Source organism: Physella acuta, unplaced genomic scaffold (genome assembly GCF_028476545.2).
Source record: "Physella acuta isolate Inbredline_101_S28 unplaced genomic scaffold, ASM2847654v3 ptg000081l, whole genome shotgun sequence".
Classification (NCBI taxonomy): Eukaryota; Metazoa; Mollusca; class Gastropoda; family Physidae; genus Physella; species Physella acuta.
This window is the reverse complement of record NW_026731601.1, coordinates 795,708-810,519: the sequence shown is the minus strand read 5'-3', so window position 1 is coordinate 810,519 and position 14,812 is coordinate 795,708. Positions and strand designations below refer to the sequence as shown.

General features: G+C 45.3%; 1 protein-coding gene across 1 annotated transcript in view; it reads right to left on the bottom strand.

Moving 5' to 3' along the window:
- The window catches only part of LOC131957604 (neuronal calcium sensor 2), a 34,450-nt gene extending 20,323 nt beyond the window's left edge, over positions 1-14,127 (bottom strand). Inside the window, exon 1 of the mRNA XM_059322347.1 lies at positions 14,033-14,127. The gene's annotated coding sequence lies outside the window, so the exon portion shown is untranslated. The remainder of the gene's footprint in view (positions 1-14,032) is intronic.
- Positions 14,128-14,812: the final 685 nt, after the last annotated feature.

The following is a 14,812-nucleotide window of genomic DNA, read 5'->3' as shown; positions in this document are numbered from 1 at the left end:
AATGTCCACTCTTTGGCCTTCCCAAGTTGAAGGTCGACATTAATGTGTCTGAGTTGTGACGTCCATTAAGACGGAGCGAGCGACTGATGACTTCAACTGACACGTGACGGCGCAAATCATAATGGTCATCCTCGTCCTAGAGGAACCGATTCTCTCCCCTTAGGAAGACTAAACGCCACATTTCTCTCCCCTTAGGAAGACTAAACGCCACATTTCTCTCCCCTTAGGAAGACTAAACGCCACATTTCTCTCCCTTTAGGAAGACTAAACGCCACATTTCTCTCCCTTTAGGAAGACTAAACGCCACATTTCTCTCCCCTTAGGAAGACTAAACGCCACATTTCTCTCCCCTTAGGAAGACTAAACGCCACATTTCTCTCCCCTTAGGAAGACTAAACGCCACATTTCTCTCCCCTTAGGAAGACTAAACGCCACATTTCTCTCCCCTTAGGAAGACTAAACGCCACATTTCTCTCCCCTTAGGAAGACTAAACGCCACATTTCTCTCCCTTTAGGAAGACTAAACGCCACATTTCTCTCCCCTTAGGAAGACTAAACGCCACATTTCTCTCCCTTTAGGAAGACTAAACGCCACATTTCTCTCCCCTTAGGATTACTAAACGCCACATTTCTCTCCCTTTAGGAAGACTAAACGCCACATTTCTCTCCCCTTAGGAAGACTAAACGCCACATTTCTCTCACCTTACGTAGACTAAACGCCCCCTCCCCCATACTTCCAGAACTTTCTATCTTTCGATGTCTAGATGCCTCCCCCCTCCCCTTTCCATGTTCTGCTTTGTGAGGAAAGTACAAGCAAGTCAACATACCTACTCAAACACACATACACTAGCAAGCACACACACACACACACAAACACACACACATACACACCTAGGCCCTAACCTGACCACTGTAAAGCTAGCCAGTAGCCACGGGCCGTCAAGTGGCTCGCATGTGGATCGTCTGCTGGGTACGGTGCATATTCTACAGCACGCGATTCGCACAAATCCAACCCCCCCCCCCCCAGCGCCCATCCCGGTTCACCGCCAGCACGCCACACAGATGGACCAACCATCTGGCCAAGAGTGGACCAACCCAAGAGTGGACCAACCCAAGAGTGGACCAACCAGCTGGCCAAGAGTGGACCAACCCAAGAGTGGACCAACCCAAGAGTGGACCAACCAGCTGACCAAGAGTGGACCAACCAGCTGGCCAAGAGTGGACCAACCCAAGAGTGGACCAACCCAAGAGTGGACCAACCAGCTGGCCAAGAGTGGACCAACCCAAGAGTGGACCAACCCAAGAGTGGACCAACCCAAGAGTGGACCAACCAGCTGGCCAAGAGTGGACCAACCCAAGAGTGGACCAACCCAAGAGTGGACCAACCCAAGAGTGGACCAACCCAAGAGTGGACCAACCAGCTGACCAAGAGTGGACCAACCAGCTGGCCAAGAGTGGACCAACCCAAGAGTGGACCAACCAGCTGGCCAAGAGTGGACCAACCCAAGAGTGGACCAACCCAAGAGTGGACCAACCAGCTGGCCAAGAGTGGACCAACCAGCTGGCCAAGAGTGGACCAACCCAAGAGTGGACCAACCAGCTGGCCAAGAGTGGACCAACCAGCTGGCCAAGAGTGGACCAACCAGCTGGCCAAGAGTGGACCAACCCAAGAGTGGACCAACCCAAGAGTGAACCAACCCAAGAGTGGACCAACCCAAGAGTGGACCAACCAGCTGGCCAAGAGTGGACCAACCAGCTGGCCAAGAGTGGACCAACCCAAGAGTGGACCAACCCAAGAGTGGACCAACCAGCTGGCCAAGAATGGACCAACCATCTGGCCAAGAGTGGACCAACCCAAGAGTGGACCAACCCAAGAGTGGACCAACCAGCTGACCAAGAGTGGACCAACCAGCTGGCCAAGAGTGGACCAACCCAAGAGTGGACCAACCATCTGGCCAAGAGTGGACCAACCAGATGGCAAAGAGTGGACCAACCCAAGAGTGGACCAACCCAAGAGTGGACCAACCAGCTGGTCAAGAGTGGACCAACCCAAGAGTGGACCAACCCAAGAGTGGACCAACCCAAGAGTGGACCAACCCAAGAGTGGACCAACCAGCTGACCAAGAGTGGACCAACCAGCTGGCCAAGAGTGGACCAACCCAAGAGTGGACCAACCATCTGGCCAAGAGTGGACCAACCAGCTGACCAAGAGTGGACCAACCCAAGAGTGGACCAACCCAAGAGTGGACCAACCCAAGAGTGGAACAACCCAAGAGTGGACCAACCAGCTGACCAAGAGAGGACCAACCCAAGAGTGGACCAACCAGCTGGCCAAGAATGGACCAACCAGCTGGTCAAGAGTGGACCAACCCAAGAGTGGACCAACCCAAGAGTGGACCAACCAGCTGGCCAAGAGTGGACCAACCCAAGAGTGGACCAACCAGCTGGCCAAGAATGGACCAACCAGCTGGTCAAGAGTGGACCAACCCAAGAGTGGACCAACCCAAGAGTGGACCAACCAGCTGGCCAAGAGTGGACCAACCCAAGAGTGGACCAACCCAAGAGTGGACCAACCCAAGAGTGAACCAACCCAAGAGTGGACCAACCCAAGAGTGGACCAACCCAAGAGTGGACCAACCAGCTGGTCAAGAGTGGACCAACCAGCTGGTCAAGAGTGGACCAACCCAAGAGTGGACCAACCCAAGAGTGGACCAACCAGCTGACCAAGAGTGGACCAACCAGCTGGCCAAGAGTGGACCAACCCAAGAGTGGACCAACCATCTGGCCAAGAGTGGACCAACCAGATGGCCAAGAGTGGACCAACCCAAGAGTGGACCAACCCAAGAGTGGACCAACCAGCTGGTCAAGAGTGGACCAACCCAAGAGTGGACCAACCCAAGAGTGGACCAACCCAAGAGTGGACCAACCCAAGAGTGGACCAACCAGCTGACCAAGAGTGGACCAACCAGCTGGCCAAGAGTGGACCAACCCAAGAGTGGACCAACCATCTGGCCAAGAGTGGACCAACCAGATGGCCAAGAGTGGACCAACCCAAGAGTGGACCAACCCAAGAGTGGACCAACCCAAGAGTGGACCAACCCAAGAGTGGACCAACCAGCTGGTCAAGAGTGGACCAACCCAAGAGTGGACCAACCCAAGAGTGGACCAACCCAAGAGTGGACCAACCAGCTGGTCAAGAGTGGACCAACCCAAGAGTGGACCAACCCAAGAGTGGACCAACCCAAGAGTGGACCAACCAGCTGGCCAAGAGTGGACCAACCAGCTGGTCAAGAGTGGACCAACCAAAGAGTGGACCAACCCAAGAGTGGACCAACCAGCTGACCAAGAGTGGACCAACCCAAGAGTGGACCAACCCAAGAGTGGACCAACCCAAGAGTGGACCAACCATCTGGCCAAGAGTGGACCAACCATCTGGCCAAGAGTGGACCAACCAGCTGACCAAGAGTGGACCAACCAGCTGACCAAGAGTGGACCAACCCAAGAGTGGACCAACCCAAGAGTGGACCAACCCAAGAGTGGACCAACCATCTGGCCAAGAGTGGACCAACCCAAGAGTGGACCAACCCAAGAGTGGACCAACCCAAGAGTGGACCAACCAGCTGGCCAAGAGTGGACCAACCAGCTGACCAAGAGTGGACCAACCCAAGAGTGGACCAACCCAAGAGTGGACCAACCCAAGAGTGGACCAACCAGCTGACCAAGAGTGGACCAACCCAAGAGTGGACCAACCCAAGAGTGGACCAACCCAAGAGTGGACCAACCCAAGAGTGGACCAACCCAAGAGTGGACCAACCAGCTGGTCAAGAGTGGACCAACCCAAGAGTGGACCAACCCAAGAGTGGACCAACCCAAGAGTGGACCAACCAGCTGACCAAGAGTGGACCAACCAGCTGGCCAAGAGTGGACCAACCCAAGAGTGGACCAACCATCTGGCCAAGAGTGGACCAACCAGATGGCCAAGAGTGGACCAACCCAAGAGTGGACCAACCCAAGAGTGGACCAACCAGCTGGTCAAGAGCGGACCAACCCAAGAGTGGACCAACCATTTGGCCAAGAGTGGACCAACCAGCTGACCAAGAGTGGACCAACCAGCTGACCAAGAGTGGACCAACCCAAGAGTGGACCAACCCAAGAGTGGACCAACCCAAGAGTGGACTAACCCAAGAGTGGACCAACCAGCTGGTCAAGAGTGGACCAACCCAAGAGTGGACCAACCCAAGAGTGGACCAACCAGCTGACCAAGAGTGGACCAACCCAAGAGTGGACCAACCCTAGAGTGGACCAACCCAAGAGTGGACCAACCAGCTGGCCAAGAGTGGACCAACCAGCTGGCCAAGAGTGGACCAACCATCTGGCCAAGAGTGGACCATCCCAAGAGTGGACCAACCATCTGGCCAAGAGTGGACCAACCCAAGAGTGGACCAACACAAGAGTGGACCAACCCAAGAGTGGACCAATCATCCGTTCAGTCGATAAAGTCCCATCCTACGGCTTGCCTGTGTTTTCCGGATGGTAGCAAGAGTCACGGAAAAAAAACAGGAAAAAGTTATATATTTGCATGGAATTTGTTAATACTTGTGTGTTAAATATTCAGCGAGTGCAAATCAACTTAAACTAATTAACCGTAATGTAGTGTGCGTAGGTTGTATATGTAAAGTAATTTTTATAGCAAACGTAAAAAAACTTAATATGAAGTGAGTAGTCTTTCATTCCGCTATACGTATAATATTTAATAGAATTTAATAGAATGTCCCAGCCTTTTTTTTTGGTTTTCAACGTGTCCTTTAAATAAGCGTGAAATGGCATAAAGATTACGCCGCAATGTCAGGTCTAGATGTTGCAATGTCTAGCTGACCCGGGCAATTAAATGCTGATTGCTTAAGGTAATCAGTAAGACAATACATCCGGCGTTGATCGAATGTTCTAAAGTTTCCTCTGCCCAACTCTCCAGCAGACGTTTGGCTACCAGTAGACGTTTGGCTACCAGCAGGCGATCAAAGAGGAACAGGTGCAATCAAGATGGTTCAGTTAAAAACTCAGCCGGCATCGAGGTCAGTGGAGCTGGAAACTAAGGTATATATATATATATATATATATATATATATATATATATATATATATATATATATATATATATATATATATATATATATATATATATATATATATATACGCTCTCAGTGATAAGCTTTTCTGGTTTGGCCAAGAAAGCCGGCCAATGCTTACATTGGCCGGCCAATGCGAGCTTTGACCGTAACATATAGGCCTACATGTTAAGGTCAAATCCCGAAGAGCTGTGTTTTGACACATTGTCGTACATTGTCCGGCCACTGCCGGCACTGGCCGGAGTGTCTCAGACCGAGAGACAGACAGACCGAGAGACAGACAGACAGACAAGAGACAGACAGACCGAGAGACAGACAGACCGAGAGACGGACAGACCGAGAGACAGACAGACCGAAAGACAGACAGACGAGAGACAAACAGACCGAGAGACGGACAGACAGACGAGAGACAGACAAACCGAGAGACAGACAGACCGAGAGACGGACAGACAGACCGAGAGACAGACAGACCGAGAGACAGACAGACCGAGAGACGGACAGACGAGAGACAGACAGACCGAGAGACGGACAGACAGACGAGAGACAGACAGACGAGAGACAGACAGACGAGAGACAGACAGACAGACAGACGAGAGACAGACAGACAGACAGACGAGAGACAGACAGACAGACAGACGAGAGACAGACAGACGAGAGACAGACAGACAGACGAGAGACAGACAGACCGAGAGACGGACAGACAGACGAGAGACAGACAGACGAGAGACAGACAGACAGACGAGAGACAGACAGACGAGAGACAGACAGACGAGAGACAGACAGACGAGAGACAGACAGACCAAGAGACGGACAGACAGACGAGAGACAGACAGACGAGAGACAGACAGACCGAGAGACGGACAGACAGACGAGAGACAGACAGACGAGAGACAGACAGACGAGAGACAGACAGACGAGAGACAGACAGACCGAGTGACGGACAGACAGACGAGAGACAGACAGACCGAGAGACGGACAGACAGACGAGAGACAGACAGACGAGAGACAGACAGACCGAGAGACGGACAGACGAGAGACAGACAGACCGAGAGACGGACAGACAGACGAGAGACAGACAGACCGAGAGACAGACAGACCGAGAGACGGACAGACCGAGAGACGGACAGACGAGAGACAGACAGACCGAGAGACGGACAGACAGACGAGAGACAGACAGACCGAGAGACAGACAGACCGAGAGACGGACAGACAGACGAGAGACAGACAAACCGAGAGACGGACAGACAGACCGAGAGACAGACAGACGAGAGACAGACAGACCGAGAGACGGACAGACAGACCGAGAGACGGACAGACAGACGAGAGACAGACAGACGAGAGACAGACAGACCGAGACACAGACAGACAGAGAGACAGACAGACGAGAGACAGACAGACGAGAGACAGACAGACCGAGAGACAGACAGACCGAGAGACAGACAGACCGAGAGACAGACAGACGAGAGACAGACAGACCGAGAGACAGACAGACCGAGAGACAGACAGACCGAGAGACAGACAGACGAGAGACAGACAGACAGAGTGACGGACAGACAGACGAGAGACAGACAGACCGACAAAATCTACTTTCTTGTTAGTCTCCAATAGTGAGGCAATTTGACCAACATTGCAGCAAAGTCTAAATATCGTTGGCGTATTATTAAAATATGGAATCTTGAACCAACCCCGCCCCCTTCCACCTCTACCCCCACCCACTTTAACCCTCTGTCAACAACACTAATCGTGTGTGTCAATGTATGTTTGTCAGTGTATGTGTGTCAGTGTATGTGTGTCAGTGTATGTGTGTCAGTGTATGTGTGTCAGTGTATGTGTGTCAATGTATGTGTACAAGTGTGTGTGATTGTGTATGTATGTGTGTAAATGCGTGTATCAGTGTGTATGTGTCTGGGAGTTTCAGAGTGTGTGTACGGGTGTCTGTGAATGTTTGTATGTATGTATGTATGTATGCGTGTATGTATGTGTGTATGTACGCGTGTTTGTATGTGTGTATGTATGTATGTGTGTTTGTATGTATGTATGTGTGTATGTATGTGTGTATGTATGCGTGTATGTATGTTCGTTAGTATGCGTGTATGTATGTGTGTATGTATGCGTGTATGTATGTGAGTATGAGTGTGGGAGTGTTTAGTAATTGAGAGTGTGTTTATGTACGAAAGTGTTTATGAGTGCATGGGTGTGTGTATGAATATGTGAATGTGTGTATGTGAGTGTGTAAGGGCATGAGTGTGTATGTTTGAGTGAGTGAGTTTGTGTATGAGTGAGTGTGTGTGTTTGTGTGTGGAGGGGAGGGGGAAGTATATGGACTGGGCTCAATGTACTTGAAGTATTCTGGGCAAGGTTGCGCACAAGAAGGTCTAACATTAAATATAAAAACTATGTTCTTGGATCATTTGAGTACATTACTGCAAGGAAAACCAAATAATAGTTTTAATTTTTATAGAGGACAGTAAATAGGCTTTTAAGTCAAGGACACACACACACACACAATCACACACAAATATCTATATCATAATCTATGCTGATGGGGCGGTCTAGTCGCTTGCTGGCCAAACTAGGTTGATGAGAGAGGAGGGTTCGATTCCATCTTTAGGACAACCTTAGACAGCGATCCAGCAGAACATTCTAGACGTTGCACGAAAACCATGATAGACTTTTAGGGCATAGTGCTAACCACACTATCTCTTCATATGCCGAGGTCACAGAAACAAGTGAACTCTACTTCACTTGCCCTCAGAGGCGTATCCAGGTTTTCTGGCGCCGAATTTTTAACACGTTCTATATATATATATATATATATATATATATATATATATATATATATATATATATATATATATATATATATATATATATATATATATATATATATATATATATATATATATATATATATATATAATTACTAGCTGTATGTCATTATTTCGCTATGATGTAAAATAAATTGAAAGTAGCACTCTGAAGAAATAAGAAAAAACACACAATGTAGGCCGACAAAACAAAAATCGTATCAATCTAAACAAAAAAAACAAACAAAATATACACACACTACAACCAAAAACAATGAACGTAACACAATCTGTTTTGTAATTCTTGTAAAAAAAATTCTTACATAATAATACCTGGGAAATTATTTAAGACAAGTGAAATAGGGGAAATAATCACTCTCTTAATATAAATATGTATATATCTACACATTTAATTTTAAACGTCAAAACAAATAAATAATTACCGTAGAATATAATGAAATTGTTTAACACTATTCGTGTTAACAAAATGTTTTTGTCTATAATCAGAATTAAATATATCGGCATCATAAATGCTAAAGTATCACAGCATAATGAAAGTTTTTGAAATCAGAGTTGGTATAAAATCACGGTTTTCGATGTAACCGTAAAACATTCGGAATAACTGCCTACATTTAATTATATACCGGTTTTTTAGTTCAAATCATATATTTTTTTACTACTGCTTCTTTGTGTTCCTTAAAGATAATTTTTAACATAGCGATAGGTATGGGTTAGATCTCTGTATTGCTCACACACCTTTTTACTGTCCGGTCACTTTAGGTCAATTATCCAACCCAGTGTATACCTAGGTGTGACATTAATGTCGCTCTACACAATTGTGGTGGTGAGGTGTGGGGGTGGGGAGATAACCAACTCAGAGTGAACATAGCGTCAGTTTTTATATGACTGTTCTAAACATACATATATATTACACATGTATACTGATTCAGAAATAGATTTAGATAAGTAGCAGTGGTATTATGAAAATATTTTTATTTACAGAGGGGTCAATGGGGAAGGGAGGTTGTAACTGTTTCATATAATTTGTAATCGTAATCACTATCGCCCAAACTGTAAGAGTACTACTACTTCATCGTGATGACGTTGTTGACCGTGTCAAAATTTCCCCACCGCTACGCAGCTTGCCCATAAGTAAATTTAAATAGAGGTGCCACATCAGTTGTATTTGTTTCTGTAATGTAATTTTCAAAAAATTCATCACACGATTCAAACTGTATATATAATTTAATTATGTGTGAAGTTTTATGTATAACATTTTCTAATGCAATTATTCGTAAGCAAATACATTATACAGTTGCCTTAAACTTAACACCCCTCTTGCAAATTGGTACTACCGGTAGAGGATTTTTTTAAAATTCCAATGCATCGTAATGGTTATTTTTCCCACGTTTTCTTTAACTTGCTTTCTCTGTTTGTTTTTCCAATCAAATCTTGCGATCGAAATTTCTGGCACTTCCCAGTTAGCTAGCGCGCTGAAATTTTCAGGGAAGCTTTCTTTTGGATGACCATAGAATATTCAATTGTTATTATTACTAAATTGATCAATGGAAACATTTTATTGATCATTTTAAACCGCTATATAATCTATATATATAATTCTCCTCTGCGAGCCATTAGAAAAAAAACGAGCGACGCGTAGCTCGCCTCTCTCTTGCCGCGCGCAGTGACGCGAAACGATCCCACGTCGCGACAGGCTTAGGGGCAGATAATTTAGTTTGAACCGACTTTAAACTTACAGGAGGTAACTATTACCACTGGTGGCCAGTTTGGGGGAGACGATATGGTCGAGTGGTTGGGCACACGATTGCTATCCCACTCGACACGGGTTCAAATCTATGTGTTCTAGTCAGTAACCAGCCCTCGTCCTAACCGCTATCAACTAACCTCTGACAATCATTCACTTGCGATTGAGACCGAAGAAGAAAGGGTCTCTCGTTTTTTACGAGTTGTCTTTTTACGAGTTGTCTTCGTTTACCCAAAAAAAAGTGAATAGATATAATCGATAGCAAGATTTCAATGCAAATAAACAGACAAAGACTAAAAAGTAGAAAATAATAATCATTAAAAAAGTTTTAAAAAACCCACGTTTTCTGATTGAACTAAAAAGTAGAAAATAAATACTATACATCACAATAATGCAAGCGATCACTCTACTATAAGCGATGAAAAACGTGGGGCGCCGAAGTAAAAGTTATATTACTATTGATTAGATAATACTATTGACTTTTATTAGGGAGCTTGTAGAGAGTCAACAGTATTAGAAACTGTAAGAAAATCACGGCGCCCCACGTTTTTCATCGCTTATAGTAGAGTGATCGCTTGCATTATTGTGATGTATAGTATTTATTTTCTACTTTTTAGTTCAATCAGAAAACGTGGGTTTTTTTTAAACTTTTTTAATGATTATTTTAGAATGGCAAACTGATGCAGCTGTTAAAAAGTGTTGTAAACGTAGACACTACTAGACTTGTACAATAATGCTTAATTGCTGCATGAAAAGAAATCTTGTGATTTACATAGATGTGCCGACCAAAAATATTTTTTTAACAAATATCATTGTTTAAAACTTTAAGTTTAAAAAGTTTCCAAAAAGGCGCCACTTTGCTGAAAATGGCCAGAGGGGGAGCGACCGCTCCCCCTGCTCTCCCCCCCCCCCCCCCCTGCGTACGCTACTGCTTGCCCTATAAACCGTCAGGTTTGAAAGGAAAACTTTACTATAATCTATAGATATAGCCATAGCCGTAGCCGTAGCCGTAGCCGTAGCCGTAGCCGTAGCCGTAGCCGTAGCCGTAGACGTAGACGTAGACGTAGACGTAGACGTAGACGTAGACGTAGACGTAGACGTAGATATAGATATAGATAGTTTCATAAGCCTGCTTGGCTTTCCATGCATATTTCTTTGCAGATAAGTACAGGCAACACAGAGAAATAAACACAGACACAATGGGGCCACTTACGTAAACACACACACCAAATAAAACTCAACTCGCTCACTACACAGATTGAATGTTTGTACACAGATTGAATGTTTGTACACAGATTGAATGTTTGTACACAGATAGAATGTTTGTACACAGATTGAATGTTTGTACACAGATAGAATGTTTGTACACAGATTGAATGTTTGTACACAGATTGAATGTTTGTACAAAGATTGAATGTTTGTACACAGATTGAATGTTTGTACACAGACTGAATGTTTGTACACAGATTGAATGTTTGTACACAGATTGAATGTTTGTACACAGATTGAATGTTTGTACACAGATTGAATGTTTGTACACAGATTGAATGTGTGTACACAGATTGAATGTTTGTACACAGATAGAATGTTTGTACACAGATTGAATGTTTGTACACAGATTGAATGTTTGTACAAAGATTGAATGTTTGTACACAGATTGAATGTTTGTACACAGACTGAATGTTTGTACACAGATTGAATGTTTGTACACAGATTGAATGTTTGTACACAGATTGAATGTTTGTACACAGATTGAATGTTTGTACACAGATTGAATGTTTGTACACAGATTGAATGTGTGTACACAGATTGAATGTTTGTACACAGATTGAATGTTTGTACACAGATTGAATGTGTGTACACAGACTGAATGTTTGTACACAGATTGAATGTTTGTACACAGATTGAATGTTTGTACACAGATTGAATGTTTGTACACAGATTGAATGTGTGTACACAGATTGAATGTGTGTACAAAGATTGAATGTGTGTACAAAGATTGAATGTTTGTACACAGATTGAATGTTTGTACACAGATTGAATGTTTGTACACAGATTGAATGTTTGTACACAGACTGAATGTTTGTACACAGATTGAATGTTTGTACACAGATTGAATGTTTGTACACAGATTGAATGTTTGTACACAGATTGAATGTTTGTACACAGATTGAATGTTTGTACACAGATTGAATGTTTGTACACAGATTGAATGTTTGTACACAGATTGAATGTTTGTACACAGATTGAATGTTTGTACACAGATTGAATGTTTGTACACAGACTGAATGTTTGTACACAGATTGAATGTTTGTACACAGATTGAATGTTTGTACACAGATTGAATGTTTGTACACAGATTGAATGTTTGTACACAGATTGAATGTTTGTACACAGATTGAATGTTTGTACACAGATTGAATGTTTGTACACAGATTGAATGTTTGTACACAGATTGAATGTTTGTACACAGATTGAATGTTTGTACACAGATTGAATGTTTGTACACAGATTGAATGTTTGTACACAGATTGTGTACACTGTCAGATCAAAGTTTGGGAACAAACCGTTATCACTAGCCGCTAGTCATTAATTCACACACACACACACACTGTCACACAAACACACAGACACACACGGATACATAAACACATACACAAAAAGATACATAAAAACACTTCCACACAACGAAATCTATAATAGCACATACATATATATATACACATGAAAACGTGCTCGTACACATACAGATACACACCTGTAGAAGCACATAGCACGCAAACACAGCTACACACGACAGATACACACAGACGAACACACACACACTTCGACACTAGATGTAACCTGATACACGCTGAATAAATTTTTAAAAAACCAAACAAATCAAAGGTTACACGGTTCCCATGGCAACCAGAGACGCGGAGAATGGTTGTGATGATGACAGCTTGGTTAAGGCGACCTTTCAGACACTGAAGGGTTAATGACACTAAGGCTATTTGCCGGGCAAATGTCAGCTGACATATGACATTTCCAAAAGTAAAGAAGGAAGATTTGAGAAGACCAAACAAGCGGGGAATAGAAAATACCAGCAAGACCTAGCCAGGTCCCCACAGTGGGGCGCTGGTCTAGTGGTGGACTGGGGCGCTGGTCTAGTGGTGGACTGGGGGCGCTGGTCTAGTGGTGGACTGGGGCACTGGTCTAGTGGTGGACTGGGGGCGCTGGTCTAGTGGTGGACTGGGGCGCTGGTCTAGTGATGGACTGGGGGCACTGGTCTAGTGGTGGACTGGGGGCGCTGGTCTAGTGGTGGACTGGGGGCGCTGGTCTAGTGGTGGACTGGGGGCGCTGGTCTAGTGGTGGACTGGGGGCGCTGGTCTAGTGGTGGACTGGGGGCGCTGGTCTAGTGGTGGACTGGGGGCGCTGGTCTAGTGGTGGACTGGGGGCGCTGGTCTAGTGGTGGACTGGGGGCGCTGGTCTAGTGGTGGACTGGGGGCGCTGGTCTAGTGGTGGACTGGGGGCGCTGGTCTAGTGGTGGACTGGGGGCGCTGGTCTAGTGGTGGACTGGGGGCGCTGGTCTAGAGGTGGACTGGGGGCGCTGGTCTAGTGGTGGGGCGCTGGTCTAGTGGTGGACTGGGGGCGCTGGTCTAGAGGTGGACTGGGGGCGCTGGTCTAGTGGTGGACTGGGGGCGCTGGTCTAGTGATTTGATTCCCTTATATGCTTGCTCCCATCTCCGCCCCCCTCCGCTCTTATTCCCCACGACTGATTAGAACGCAGCACGCTTAAGAAAATTTGAACTGGAACAATTCCAGAGCTGCGCTGGGCGAATAAATGGAAGCCGCGTCTTAGCTGGGGAGATCACTAACTCGCCTCACGTTTTTACAAGCGACTCAAACACTTTAACAGGTAGAAGAATTTTAAAGCGAGAAACAAAACGATACACGCACATACACACACTCATACGCAGATGCCAATACTTACACACACGCACGCAATGACATGCACTCAGAAATGCACAAATTCACGCACGCACACACACACACATACATACATACATACATACATATATATATATATATATATATATACGCTGAACCGCATGTACATACAAACATACATACATATATACAAACATACTGACTGAGCAAGACATTTCGACACTCAGTCCGATGTCCGACTAAATGGCTAGCACTGATCGTAGGGGGGGGGGGGGGGGGTACGGGGTTCATAAATAACGTTTGGGGATAAATAGGTGACACAGACTATGGAGACACAGACAATGGTGACAGAAAAATGGTGAGGAATAAAGGGTGACATAATCACCATTGAGACAGCTTACCTGTATGGAGAGGTATTCCAAAGAATCACGTGTTTCCCGTCCAAGTTGCCCCTCAGGTGTAAGACGTGAGTTGAGTTCGTTTCAAATGTCGGGTCTGGACTAACGGAGGCGTGCGCCAACACAGGCGAGAGGCGAGGGGGGGGGGGGGGGGCGGGCGGTGCTCGCTAGCACGTGACGAGTGGTATCGTCGGCTAACTGCACGTGGGTAGAGGGCTAGTCGCCACTCGCTAGTCGCCACTCGCTAGTCGCCACCGGCTAGTCGCCACTGTGATGGGTATGATGGGGGGGGGGGGGGGGGGGGAGTGAATATGATTGTAGGAAAAAAAGTCACAGGAAAAAAAACACAGAAAAAAAGTCACAGGAAAAAAAAAAACACAGGAAAAAAAGTCACAGGAAAAAAGTCACAAATATATATTTGCATGATATTTGTTAATACTTTTATGTATTAAATATTTAGAGGGGTGCAAATTAACTTAGGAATAATTAAATGTAATGTGTGTAGGCTGTATACGCATATGAATTTTTATATTTCATCTAAAAATATTTATTATGAAGTATGTAGATTATAATTATTTTAAACTTAAGATTAGTAGCATTTAATAGAATGCTCCAAAATCCACGTTTTTCATCGTGTTTTTTTTTTAAATACCAATATTAAATTACCGTGAAATGGTAAGTTCATCTGACTTGCTACCCTCAACTCATGGCTACAATAGTTATGTTTAGTTCAACCACCTTTACTGCCCACATTTATCACGCTCATTACATAACAAAACTTAG